Source organism: Marmota flaviventris, chromosome 5 (assembly GCF_047511675.1).
Source record: "Marmota flaviventris isolate mMarFla1 chromosome 5, mMarFla1.hap1, whole genome shotgun sequence".
NCBI lineage: Eukaryota > Metazoa > Chordata > Mammalia > Rodentia > Sciuridae > Marmota > Marmota flaviventris.
Window position 1 is genome coordinate 114,516,832 of NC_092502.1, and position 13,217 is coordinate 114,530,048.

A 13,217-nucleotide genomic window follows, 5' to 3' on the forward strand; every position below is an offset into this window, starting at 1 on the left:
TCATTTCAAGTTGCTTCATCCACTGCCCACATTCCAACACAACAACCGAGCAGGAACAAGATGACATGAGCGCAAATAGTGAAACAAGGAAAATTGCTGTGGAAAAAAATGTAGGCGTCATAATTTATTCTTCAAAGTCACACTGTCTATATTACAAAATATATTTAAACATCTTTTTAGATTTCATTGAGAAAGGCTGCAGTGATGAATATAAGGACATGTTCATAGGAAGAACATAGTACAAGCATGTTGAATTAAAAAAAGAGAGAGAAAGCGAAAGAAAAAAAAAAGGACTTTAAAATGTCAAATTTTTTTTTGCCAGAAAATATTCATAATAAAAAATAAGTTAAAAAATGTGGTTCTTATTTCTATGCCTCTTTTTGATTCCTCTTAAAAATAATAACTACAAAAGGAATTAAGTTTTAAAGCCGGTAATACTAAATGAAAAATAATATAGCTATTGTACTGTATCAATTATTCCTCTGGGAATAATTGTATAAAGGAATAATAGTACAAAGGAAAGTGATTACTCTAGATTTTGGCAGCACCTTTGTGTTCTAGGTTTTTTTTGTTTTGAGTGCTGGTGATTGAACCCAGGGCCCCTTGCGTTGTAGGCAAGCACTTTACCGCTGACCCACATCTTCATCTTTTTTGTTTTTTTATTTTGAGTCAGGTTGCCAGGTTGGCCTTGAACTTGTGATCCTCCTGCCTCAGCCTTTTGAGTGACTAATATTACCCGTGTGTGCCACCATACCAGGCTGTGCTCTAGATTTTTAAAGATTATCTATCTGCTTGTGTAGAAACTTGGATAAAATTCTGATCTTTCCTGTCTCTTTGACTCTCACTTCTTTGTTAGCAAGTAAAATAGTTAATCTACATTTTAATTTTTCAATTGGAATTTAGGTTTTAACTCTACCTATAACTTTCCACATTAGGAAATGTACAACATCTGTTTATGTAATTTTTCTTTCTTAAATAAATTAATCTATAAATTGACTTGAGGGGCTGAGGGTAAAGCTCAGTGGTAGAGTGCTTGCAAAGCATGAGTGAGGCCCTAGGTTCTATCTCTGGTACTGCCAACAGCCGCACGCCCCCACCCCCCCCCAATAAATAAATTTAAAAATTGTTTGGTTTCCTCACTTAAAAATTGTTTGGTTTATCTCATTCATTTCAGTCTGATTTAAAATGAGATAAATAGTACTAATAAAATTGTATTTTCCTCTTATTGAACTTTCAGATTTTTGTGTGTTTATAAAGACTTCTGTAATAGATATAATAAAATTGGAAAATTTGGTGAAAGACATTAGCATCTTAAAAACCTATACAATGTATTGTATTTTATTATGACCCTTTTCACTTTGATTTGCATCAAATTGAGGATTTCCCTAGTTTCAAATAGGAAAATACTTCTGCCATTTTTTAAAAAAAAGTGCTGTATATTACCAGTGTGGTTTCTGGAGTAATAATAGATTCTTTACAATCACTTATACCTCTTGAACTTGTACCTAAAATAATTGGTTTTACACATTTGATAGCATACAAACTCACACAGGGTTTTATCTGGTGAATCCCTAAGGTTTTAAACAATTCTAAATACTAAATATTGCTTTAAAAATAATAGTAGCTTTGAAAATTGGAGTCCAGTCAAATAGGAAAATCATGCTTCAGATAACAGCTGAAGGGAACAGTAAAGCTGACTTGATTTCAATAACTCTGAGTGTAGCATGTTGAGATAAATACTAAACATAATTGCTGTAGACCTGGATGGACACTGTAGCCTTTTCAAGAGGGAGTGGAAGAATCATGAATTCATTCTCTTTCAAAAAGCAGACCTCTAATGATGTAAAGGAAGATTTTAAACAATTATAAAATGGTCCATAACTGCAGCAGTGCCCAACTTCTTATCTCTTCCATTTTGGTCATCAGGAAGTCATTGCTGGCTAGCTGTTGATTACATCTGTAGTTATGAAAATTCTTATCTGGAGTTTGGTGAATTCTTAGTGGGTTGGATACATTTTTACACATATTAGTTATACTTACAAGTTTACATGAATTTTTTTCTATTTTACTTTACTTGGGGAAATATTTTCCATGGTTATCCTTGCATATCATCTTTTTTTTTTCCAAGTGCTCTTAAATTCCATAGAATAATGATGAAATTGTAATGACTATAAACACAAAGAACAAAACAGTACAGTACAATACACAGAGTAATATAGTTGTGTGTGTAGTAATCTAGAAATGATATGTAGTTTCTTATAATCACATAGTTCCTTTTTCTGAGCTACTTCAGACTTCATTGGTAAAAATCATTATTATCTGATAATATTTTGTAGATGGGGAAACTAATCCACGTTAATTACTGAATCCAAGATTTTTAAAAAATGGTCTAAATCTGGCAGTTCTTTTACTACTAGGTGTAATATTTCTGTTAAAAAGAAAAGGTTACAGATGTATTTTGTTTCAGAAGACACTTGTTTAATTTTTGTCTTTTACTAAAAGTCTTCTCATGCTCCTCATCTTGTCCCAGTCTCTTTTGGGAGAGAAGAGATCAGGACACCTTCTCTTAACTTATTCTTTAGGATCATAAATTCTCAGGTGTCTGAAACTCTAAGTCTTGTATTTGAGAGAATTTATTTTCTTTTTTCTTGCATAAAAAGTTAGGGCTAGGGCTGAGATATAGCTCAGTAGGTACAGTGCTTGCCTCTCATGCACAAGGCCCTAGGTTCTATCCCAAGAACCATCAAAAAAAAAAAAAAAAAAATTAGGACTAGCCAGGTGCAGTGGCACAAATCTGTAATCCCAGCAGTTAGAGAAGCTGAGACAGGAGGATGGAGAGTTGAAAGCCAGCCTCAGCAAAAGCGAGGCACTAAGCAACTCAGTGAGACCCTGTCTTTAAATATAATACAAAATAGGGCTGGGGATGTGGCTCAGTGGTCAAGTGCACCTGAGTTCAATCCCTGATAGGCCCCCCACCTAAAAAGCCAATGAAGTTAGGACTTCTTCAAGGCAAGATGCAAGTACAGACAAGCAGCATGCAAAGCTCAGCTACCTACTAAATTATCCAGAAATATCTCCTGGCTATGTTAGCAGGTTTCTAAGGGGCCTTGGATGCTTCCTGGAAGAAAATATGCTGCAAATAAAACAGCAGTATTGATATGTGCAGGAAATGATTTTTTTTTTTTTTTTTTTTTGCCTATTAGGAACAACCAGCTCTTTCCTATAAAACTCTATTATAGAATCTGTCATCTCATTTCTCTTCTACTTTCTGTTAGTTTCCTCTTTTTATTAGAAAATGATTATAAAAACTGAATTACCAGAAAAAAGCATGTTGCAGTTATAACAAAAAGTTTAAACTTAGAAATTCAATCATTAGCCTATAAAAAATAGGGACTTTGGGTGATCTTTTGATTGCTTTCCAAAAAGTACAGATTCTTTCAGAGCTGTCCCAGACTTAGCTCTTTATTTCTTTATTCTGTCACTTTAAATCATTTCCAAAACATTGTTTTCAAATACACTTAATGATTTAGTATAAGTTAAGAATATTGAGTACATAATTTACTATTAACCAGCAAGAGATGACTGTTCATCTATATATGGGTTGGAAACAGATAAATTTTATGGACTTTATAGCTTTGTTTAATTTATGGGAATTTTTATTATATGTGAGGTTTATCATTGTTTACAGGGACTTGAGTTAGCCCACAATGCATAGTGTGTTGTACATTATTATAACTTACTTTAATGTAGAACTGAATTGTGTTTTATCAATTGACCATATATTCTGAATCATAAATGGGAATACATTATCTAATATATACTTTCACAGTGGAACAGACTCCTTTCTAACAGAATATTTTAAGTAAAAAAAAAATCTGGAGCTGGGGATGTGGCTCAAGCAGTAGCAGGGCGCTGGGTTTGATCCTCAGCACCACATAAAAATAAAATAAAGATGTTGTGTCCACCGAAAACTAAAACATGAATATTAAAAAATTCTCTCTCTCTCTCTCTCTCTCTCTCTCTCTCTCTCTCTCTCTCTCTCTCTCTCTCTTTAAAAAAAAATCTGTTCACACTATTCACTATTACTTTTGACCTCAGGTTGGCTACTAGTAGACTTTATTCAGTTTTCTTCACTTTTTCAAGTGAGTAGCAGCCTAGGTGTTCTTGTAAACTTCATATAGCAAGAAGGTATGACGAGCATGCAAAGTGCCTTTTCTTTTTCTCCGCATGGCTGCATACAGTGTTTCTGTTTCCTCTGTACATCTCTGTCATCCATGATACCATTTTTTTATAACTGGTACTGCTTTAGGAGGATCTCAGTCTTCTGTACTTATGGGAGCATGTTAAGATATTCCAGTATCATCCTACACTTTCAACTTCAAATGCAGTTTCTCTTCAGACAGGCCTTCTTTCTTTTTTATTGGTTCTTTTTAGTTAAACATGACAGTAGAATCCATTTTGTTATATTATACAAGCATGGAATATGTTATTTTAATTAGGACCCCGTTTTTGTGGGTGTACATGATGATGGAATTTGTGTAGGTATTTACATACATGTACATAGGAAAATTATGTTAGATTTATTCTACTGCTTTACTATCCCTATCCCCCCTTCCTTCCCATAATTCCCTTTTGTCTAATCTATTCAACTTCTCTCCTCTCCCCCCCCTCCCACATTGTGGTTTAGCTTCCACATATCAGCAAAAACATTCAACCGTTGATTTGGGGGGGATAGGCTTATTTCACTTAGCATGGTAGGTTACAGATCCATCCATTTACTGCCAAATGTCATAAAGTCATTTTTCTTTATGTCTGAGTAATATTCCATTGTGTATATATACCATACTTTCTTTATCCATTCATGTGTTGAAGGACACCTAGGTTGGCTCCATAGCTTAGCTATTGTGAATTGTGCTGCTATATATTCTTTCTTATCATTCTGTATAAAAAGCTTCTCCCAGTTACTCTTTTATATTATACTATTTATTTTGTATGTAGCACTTATTAAAATCTGTATTCATTTTGCTTATTTGATTATTTGTTTGTCTTTTTTGCAGTGCTGGATATTTATTGTTAATTACTTAAATGTGATGTTCTAGATGAAGCCTTCCCTGACATCCTAACCTAAAACAGTTAAATTTGTACACATACATACACAACCCCTATGATTTTCCTTGCTTTAGTTTTTATATCAACATTTATCTCTTTCTAACATATATTTTCCCAACTACAATCTATTTTCTTTGAGAGCAGAGAAAAGTTTGTTACATTTACTGATGAATTCGCCAGCACCAGAACAGTTTCCTGGTTCATGATAGGGGCTCAGTAAATATTTGAATGAGTGAACTGATAATTGCAATGAAGATACAGTTTCCTTGAGGAAAGGGATTCCATCTGACTTGTTCATGCTATTTGTATAGTGAGTAGCTCAATGCCTGGCTTATACAGGAGCTCAGTAAATGTTTGTTAAACAGATGAGTGAGAAGAGTTATCTGACTAAGAGACAGTGGAGAGAAGATCTTTGTGAAGAGCCTGAGGCTGTGTTTGAAAAGCTCAGAGAAGGCTAAAAGGTTAATGCTCTTAATCAAACATCCCATAAATGAGTAAAGAAGTAGGAGCCAAATCTGATTGCCCCTTATAGGCCATGTGAAGAATTCTTGATTTAGGGCAGAGCTGTACCTGGGTGGTAGAGTGCTTGCCTAACACACATACATACACACACACACACACGTATATTTTATATATCTATATCTATCTCTATGTATGTTTTTGAATTCTAGCTTTTTATCTGAAGGAGGAATGAGAAACTATTGGAGTGTTTTTAATGAAATAGAACAGAAAAGATTATTGATATGCAGAAAATTATAGGATTATTAGGATACGTTTTATTTTAGAAACAAATATAATGCTGTAATTTGGAAAAACATTAGAAAATTAAAAGCTTTTGTAAAATTATCAATATCCTCCTCCCTTCCTCCCCTCCCCCACAGGGCTGGGAATTGAACCTAGGCCTTGTGCATGCTGTCAAGTGTCCTATCACTGAGCTACATCCTCAGTCTCCTCCCTTTATTTTCTCTCCATCCCAACACACCCTATACAGAGAACTACAGTAGCTCTGCTACAGATAATACCCTGTGTAGCAATGCCCTTGTGTTTCTAGGTAAATACAAATTCCTTTTTTTTAAGCTAGAGTGTTCTGCTTCATAACTCTGAGATGAGGTGAATTGGAGTTTGTGTGTAAAGCTTTGTGGGCTCCATAATTTTGACTTTGGAATTGCAAAATCCCAGTGTATTAGAAACATAAAAGAACATATAAAGGGAAAGTACGATATAACTTTGGAAACTTTAAGACTTCTGATTAATTTTGAATCTTTCAAGGAGAAATATATTTGTGGCAAGTATTTTTTTTCTTTAATAATCTCCAAAGGATTTGGTACCATATTTGTTCCATACTTTAAGTGATGAGAGATTTTTTTTTTAGAACCTAATCTTGGAAATGAAAGATCAAAGAAATATATTTGGATTTATTTATTGTAATAAATATAGCTATCTAGTTTAGTCAAATTAGCTATCTAATTTAGTCAAATCTACTGAAATCTGCACTTTTTTTCACCTATAGAAATCTATCAAGTAGACCAATTTCTTATAAAACAATTATCAGATAATCATAAAATTAAAATATAGGACAGTATGGATTATTTTATCACATTAATAACTATAATGATGTCACCACCAGGTCACGTCCACCTAATTGTAGCTCAGGGTAGTGAGTTCTCTGTTTGGGGTTTCCTTCCTCTAGACAGTACTTCATAAAGACTGGTACATTTTGCCTTTCAGACTCTCGTTTTTATGTTTCCATAATTATTCACTTTTATTATTCTATCACCACCAGTTGACTAAATTTTAAGTCATTATTGCTTTATCATTAGGAATTATTCATATAATTGTATGTTGGCTTCATTAATCTTGTTAGGATATTGTTGGCTACCTACACAATTTTTTAAAGAGATACAGCTAATTTGGAGGATGCCATTAGTGAAATACTAAATAGTATATAAAGGGAAGTTTGAGGAAGGCAAGTTTGAATAGTCTGTAAAAACAAACATATACACACAAAATTAAATGCTAGCCTCAAACCCATTTTCAGGTTTTGAAATACTTGTTATAGTTTGAATGCTGGTAACATGTTATCCTTCTTCCCTACAAAGAGCATTTAAAACCCCTAAATAATCTTTAATTTTTACAACTAGATGATTGTAGATTAGTTATTAGAAAGAATTTCAAGTTACTAAATATTGGAGTGTTGAACTTAGATTGTAGAATCACTTTTCTTGAGGATTTTAAGGTATGCAGTGTGGTTTGATTTGGACTTAGGGAACAGAAGATATAGAACCACAATATTCTTTTGAAATCGAAACATATATGTTTATTAGGCATGTATATGACAAGAACTGGTTGCATTTCATTTTTCCTAAATTCTGAACCAAAGTAATAGTTCTAGAATCACTTATATGCTTAAAGATCAGTAGTTTTTATCCTGGGTTTGCTTCTTAAAGGTTTTATTTCTTTTTTAACCATTTAATAATCTTTTTAATTCTTTCAAATTTGTGATGTATTTATTTAATCAGAATTTTTAAATTAAGTGTTTTGGTGTTTTGTTTTGTTTTTGGTTGCTAATTTTCCTTTTTCGAATCTCTTACATTTAAATCATCTACATAATATTTAAGGCAGAAATAAGGGTACAATTACCCTCTTTCTTTAGATGGCAGCTAAGCACCTGGAACCAGGCCATAGGGTCACCATGTGTTCTTTTTTAGTTTTCCTTTGTGTGATCAATGATAAGTAACCTTTCTAATCACTGATGGTCCTTTGTAACCTCTTTAGGACTCTGTTCTACCCCTTGACCATTAGGATCCTTTATTGCAAACAGCTGTTAGAGATGTTCCTGATAGGGTAATGAAGACAAAGAGAAAGTTTTATACTCACAGTCAAGGATCCAAGATGGCATAGGGATTGAGTTTCCCAAGGACAAAAGGTTTATACATGTTTCTTTTACAGATTTTACAGTTGTTTAAAATTAAAGACAAAAACATAGACAAAAGCCATCTTGCAATAAATATATTATTTTCTCTTTACATGTTGCTTTACTTAATGATATAATCGTTGTAAAACGATTTTTATTCTTTTATGATGTTTCTCCCCTCTTGTGTAAACTGCTAATTTTAATTTTCCCTAGGTAAATCATAGGGGTTCTTGTCTCATTTTTTAGAGTTTGTTTTAACACATATAATTACTTGAAATGTATGGAGACATTGGAAAAATCAATCCTAATTTCTTTGATTGTACTGAAATGGTCTTTGTAAAATAATCAATCATTCAATATTGATCAAAGTGGCCCTAGTTCAGAGGAGTTATTTCTGTATACCAGATACATTATTTTATATTAGATCATCATTATAAACTCCATTCTCTAAACTTATTATTATTTATATTGGTATTTTAATTATTGTCAATGTTTGCAAATATTGTCATTCACCTAAAAAATCAGACTAGAAACTCTGGGAGTTGTTATTAAAATGTTGAATAGGTAGAAAATATGTTAAATTTTTTGTTTCTTGGTTAGCCACAGAATATTTTTGTGGATTATGTTAACAGTACCTTTTTAAAATCCAAAGACAAGTGATGATATTACATTCAAAAGTTCAAATATAATGTTAAAGTTGATGCCTAACCTCATGTAATATGCAAATAAGTGATGAATTATAAGTAATCATCATAATTTGAAGCTATAATCCTTTAAAATAAAGGAAAAGGACAGGAGATATTATAAATATTTAGTGATTATTTTATATTATATTAGAATACAAGTAAAGCTTTATTAATCAGTTTTGACCAGTAATTTTATTCAATCTAATACGTATAAAAGGCATGGGAAAGGAGCTTAGTTGTGAGGAGAATCTTACCCAGAGCTCATATCAAAGCTGGGTCAAATCTAGTTTTAGTTGAAATTGAAGCAAATTGTTAATTTTTCCTGAAACTATGTTAGTTTCTCATAATTTCCAAGTTTTGTAAAGTGAACCTCTTGAATGGAGGAGTCATCTTCTGTTGGAAACCATAACATGGGGGGGGTGATGATTAAATGAGACAAAAATATGAATATACCTTGTATAGTAGTTAACAGCATACCCTGAAAAAGTATTACTTCCTTTATTTTCTTCCTGCCTACAAAATCCCTGCCAGGTGGTCATGAAGTGCTAGACAATCTCCATCGATAAGGATTCCGCATTAGTTCATCATTGTTCATCTCTGACTTTTGGAAAATTATTCTGAGTATTGGACTGAAATCTGCTCCCCTGACTTCTAGGCTGATGTGTACGTTTTTACAATCATGTATAAAATTGACTTTCTTAAAGTCTGAGGAAAGAGTTCCAGTTTCAAAAACATGACAAATAGTAAACCCAATCATTCCTTCAGGCACAAAAACAAATATGCTAGATAAAATAACGCTAACAAACATATTTAAATTCAGTCCATTTAACCACAGCATGAGAAGAAATGCATGAACAATTGACAAATTGACAAAATGAAGCCAAGATACATAAGTCTCACTTTTTTTGTATGTGGTTATTTTCTAGTACATTAATGATTTGAAATTATCAAACAAGCATTCTCACAACTTAAGAGAAAGACCATAGCAATATATAGACTCAGAAGATAATTAAATTTTTTTTTTTGTTTTCTCCTTTCTTTATTGAACAAAGTAGATGGCTTAATGGTGTCATTTCTAAAATGCCCAGCTCTCTGTCAGAGACATGAGGACAGGTGCAGACACTGTGAAAAGACATCACTTTTGTGTTATTTTTTAAAAGTTGATTGAACTGTGCAGATACATTAATGGGGAAAAATGACTCCCATAAGAAATGGAGCCCTAGGATTGTGCCTCACATAAGAACAAAAGAAAAGACTCTGTACAGACAACATAGTGCTGACCAAATAAGTCAACATGAAAACCTTGGGATATATGATATAAGCAAATGTATGTGACTATATTTCTACAGAAGATGCTGAAGTAATAATAAAAAATTTTTCACTGAAGATAAGCTGGAATAAAAAATAATAAATGAGGAAACAATCTACCATGAAATTGACAATTAATGCCCAAGATTAAAAAAAAAAATGTTGAAAAAGAGAATAAGAGCCAAGGTGGCTAAAATGAGAAGGTAAAAAAGGTCCAAAATTAGCTAAATAGGAGCTTCAAAATAAAAACAAAAACAAACAAAGAATGGAAAGTCTAGGAAAGAGACACATTTAAAAAAATCAGAGTCAAAGGAAAATACAAATCTTCATAGCATGAGTCCAAGTAGATTAAAACAAAATACTTAGATATGTGGCGAAACAGCACAAAAGGAATTCTTGAAAGCACCTGGAAAGACTCCTACAAAAGACAGCTGGTAGACTAACAGGTCTGGCCCCTGTGGAGGTCAGATGACAATGGACTTAATACTTTTAAAGGCTGAGGTATTGGATATTCAATTAAAATATTGTCCAAATGAAGATAAATAAATGTACTTTCAGAAAAATAAGAAAAAAGATCCCTTGCTAAAATATTATAAAGAATGTATGTCAAGAAGAAATTGTTTTCAGAAGATAATTAATTGTAGGCATTAAAAAACAATTTTTATTAAAAGCATTGGTAGACACAGATGTATCTAAATAAACATTGGCTAACAAGTCTTGTACAAGTGGATGGTTCACCAACTTTTAGGTTTTTATAGACAAGGAAAATTTCTCTTAAAATACTGGCACACCAAAATGGGGATGCCAACTTTTAATTTTGCCAAAAAGGAACATTTTATAAAGGCTGTCCTAAGGAAACAGACCCTGTCCTCAGCAATCTTACTTACAATCTACTGTAATATCTAAAGAGTAAAAGGAATAAAACTTCATTAAAGCCCATTAGAATAAAAAATTTAGTGTCATGAAATATAAGGATTATATTGATATCATTCTTCTAATTTTGTCATAGAAATTAAAAAATTATCATAAAGCAAACCAATCCATGGTTACATATCTGACTATACCCTCCCTAACTTTTCTCTCTGGTTCCTATGAATTTTAAGTGGTAGTATTTTTTCATAACATTAATGTAGCGATGGGTGCATAGTAGATTCTCAATAAATATTCTTAAATGAAAGGGGCAAATTGCTATTACTTTTGCATTATCAGGCAACCCTCCTAAGTGGTTAGAAGTTGACTCCATGAAATTAGATTCCATTTCAAATTTCCACTGCCACATAACAAAAATGACTCTTAGTGGAGCTGATGATAACTTCTCTGTCCTTCCTTAACCCATCATCATGCCCCATAGAATTGAAAATTTGTAACAATGTGTTAAACTCAAAGCACAGCACCAAATTTCCCCTAGAGAGTCTTCCCAAAATACAGTTTAGAATCATAAAGGGGACCCTAACACACAATGATTTTTTAGTTCATAAAGGTCATGAAATTAGTCTTAATCTTATCTCTTTCTGTCAGGAATCACAAATATGTGAAAGAAAACTATGTTTTAAAGCTAAACCGAAGGCGGTGAGTAAAAAAAAAAAAAAAGAAAATATCATTACTTCCTACTATCTATCCTCACCTCTGCATCTTATTTAGGGAAATTGATCTACCTGCGACTTTGGTTTTTATAAATATTTTCCAAGAGGCAAAAAATTTCAACTTGCATTTAACTATTAGAACTTGGAACTTGTATCAGGGTGCTTATTCAGCAACTTATATGCAAGTGAAAAGAAATTGATCTATCTATGTAAATATATCATGTACATTCCAGAATTCAGCAGTTTAGAGGAAGAAGGACATTCTGAAAGTGTGAAGTTGTTCTTAATGAAATGAATGAATTTATCTTGCTTTTTATTGTTCAAGAGAGCATCATTTGTTGCTTTTCTTTTTTCTAAACGTGGAAATCTTCCTAAATTGAATATCAAAATCTTTCTTACTGAAGCTGAGATTCCAGTTGTGAGATCTATTTGAAAACTCTTTAGCTCCTTCTCTGTGACTAGTTTAACATCTTGAGTTAGACTTCCAGTGCCATGCTTTATTTAGTGATCTATAAGAAGTTAATGCTCTAGCAAAATTCCAGCCTTCAGGAACTCACAAAGGTAACAAACTTCTGTTGGACTACTTCAAAAGGCATCATTCTCTTAGCATTAAGAGGGCTTTTTCCTGAATCTCGAAATTTAGGTTTTGAAAAAAATTTCTAAAGCACTTGCCATTTTGGGTAGAGATTTCCAAGATACTTTTGAAAACTAAATTGTATGTTTTTTGAGAGATGCTGTGAGTATAGTCCTTTTCAATAAAGAATTTTCATTGCCTAATTCTGTGTAAAATAAACTTTAGATTTCTTTTACTTTGTCAAAGTAAGATTTAGGCCAGATAAGGATCATAAGAGATCAGAAGTCTTGTTTAGAAACAAATTTATGGATGAAACAATTTCATGATCTCTATATGTATTCTGTTCTATTAATGCTTCTCTGTTTTTGTGAATTCATTGTTTTTTGAATTTGGATAAACTTTTGCTACATGGGGCAGTATTTTAAAGCCACTTAAATATTACTCCTATTGCTTTTTTAAATATTAACTAAATATATTTAGGAGCTTAAAACTGTGTTCTTAAAATTGTGTTTTGAGAGTTAAAAAGAGTTAAAAATGAGCAAAAAGATTACGTATTCCTTATTAGTTTATCTCTGTATCCAGATTATCATATTTTTATTGCAAACACACATTATACTACATAGTTCTAGTTTAAATTAGAAACTTGTTATATCAGCAGTGATGCTACTTGATGATTATATATAAAAGAAACTGAATTTTTTTAGTATTTTCTTCCAAAACAATCTGGTTTGAGCTGTTAAAACTCTTACTCAGGGATAATGTTTATATGCTTATTTTAGAATCTGATAAATCAACATAGCACAAGCAAAATGAAGTATTTTTTAAATGTATGAGGACACAATGCCTTTATTTTTATTTATTTATTTTTATGTGGTACATAAGATCGAACCCAGTGCCTCATCTGCACTAAGCGAGTACTCTATTACTAAGCCACAACCCCAGCCCCCAAATGAAGTATTTTATATTGATAATGTTAGAACAGGTATTGTAAATCTATACTGAGGTAATGAGAAGATAAATCATAATAAATTAGATCTGATAGC

General features: G+C 32.3%; 1 protein-coding gene across 1 annotated transcript in view; it reads left to right on the forward strand.

Moving 5' to 3' along the window:
• The window catches only part of Adamts6 (ADAM metallopeptidase with thrombospondin type 1 motif 6), a 293,953-nt gene that overhangs the window by 170,373 nt on the left and 110,363 nt on the right, over positions 1 to 13,217 (forward strand). The gene's annotated exons all lie outside the window — the stretch shown is intronic.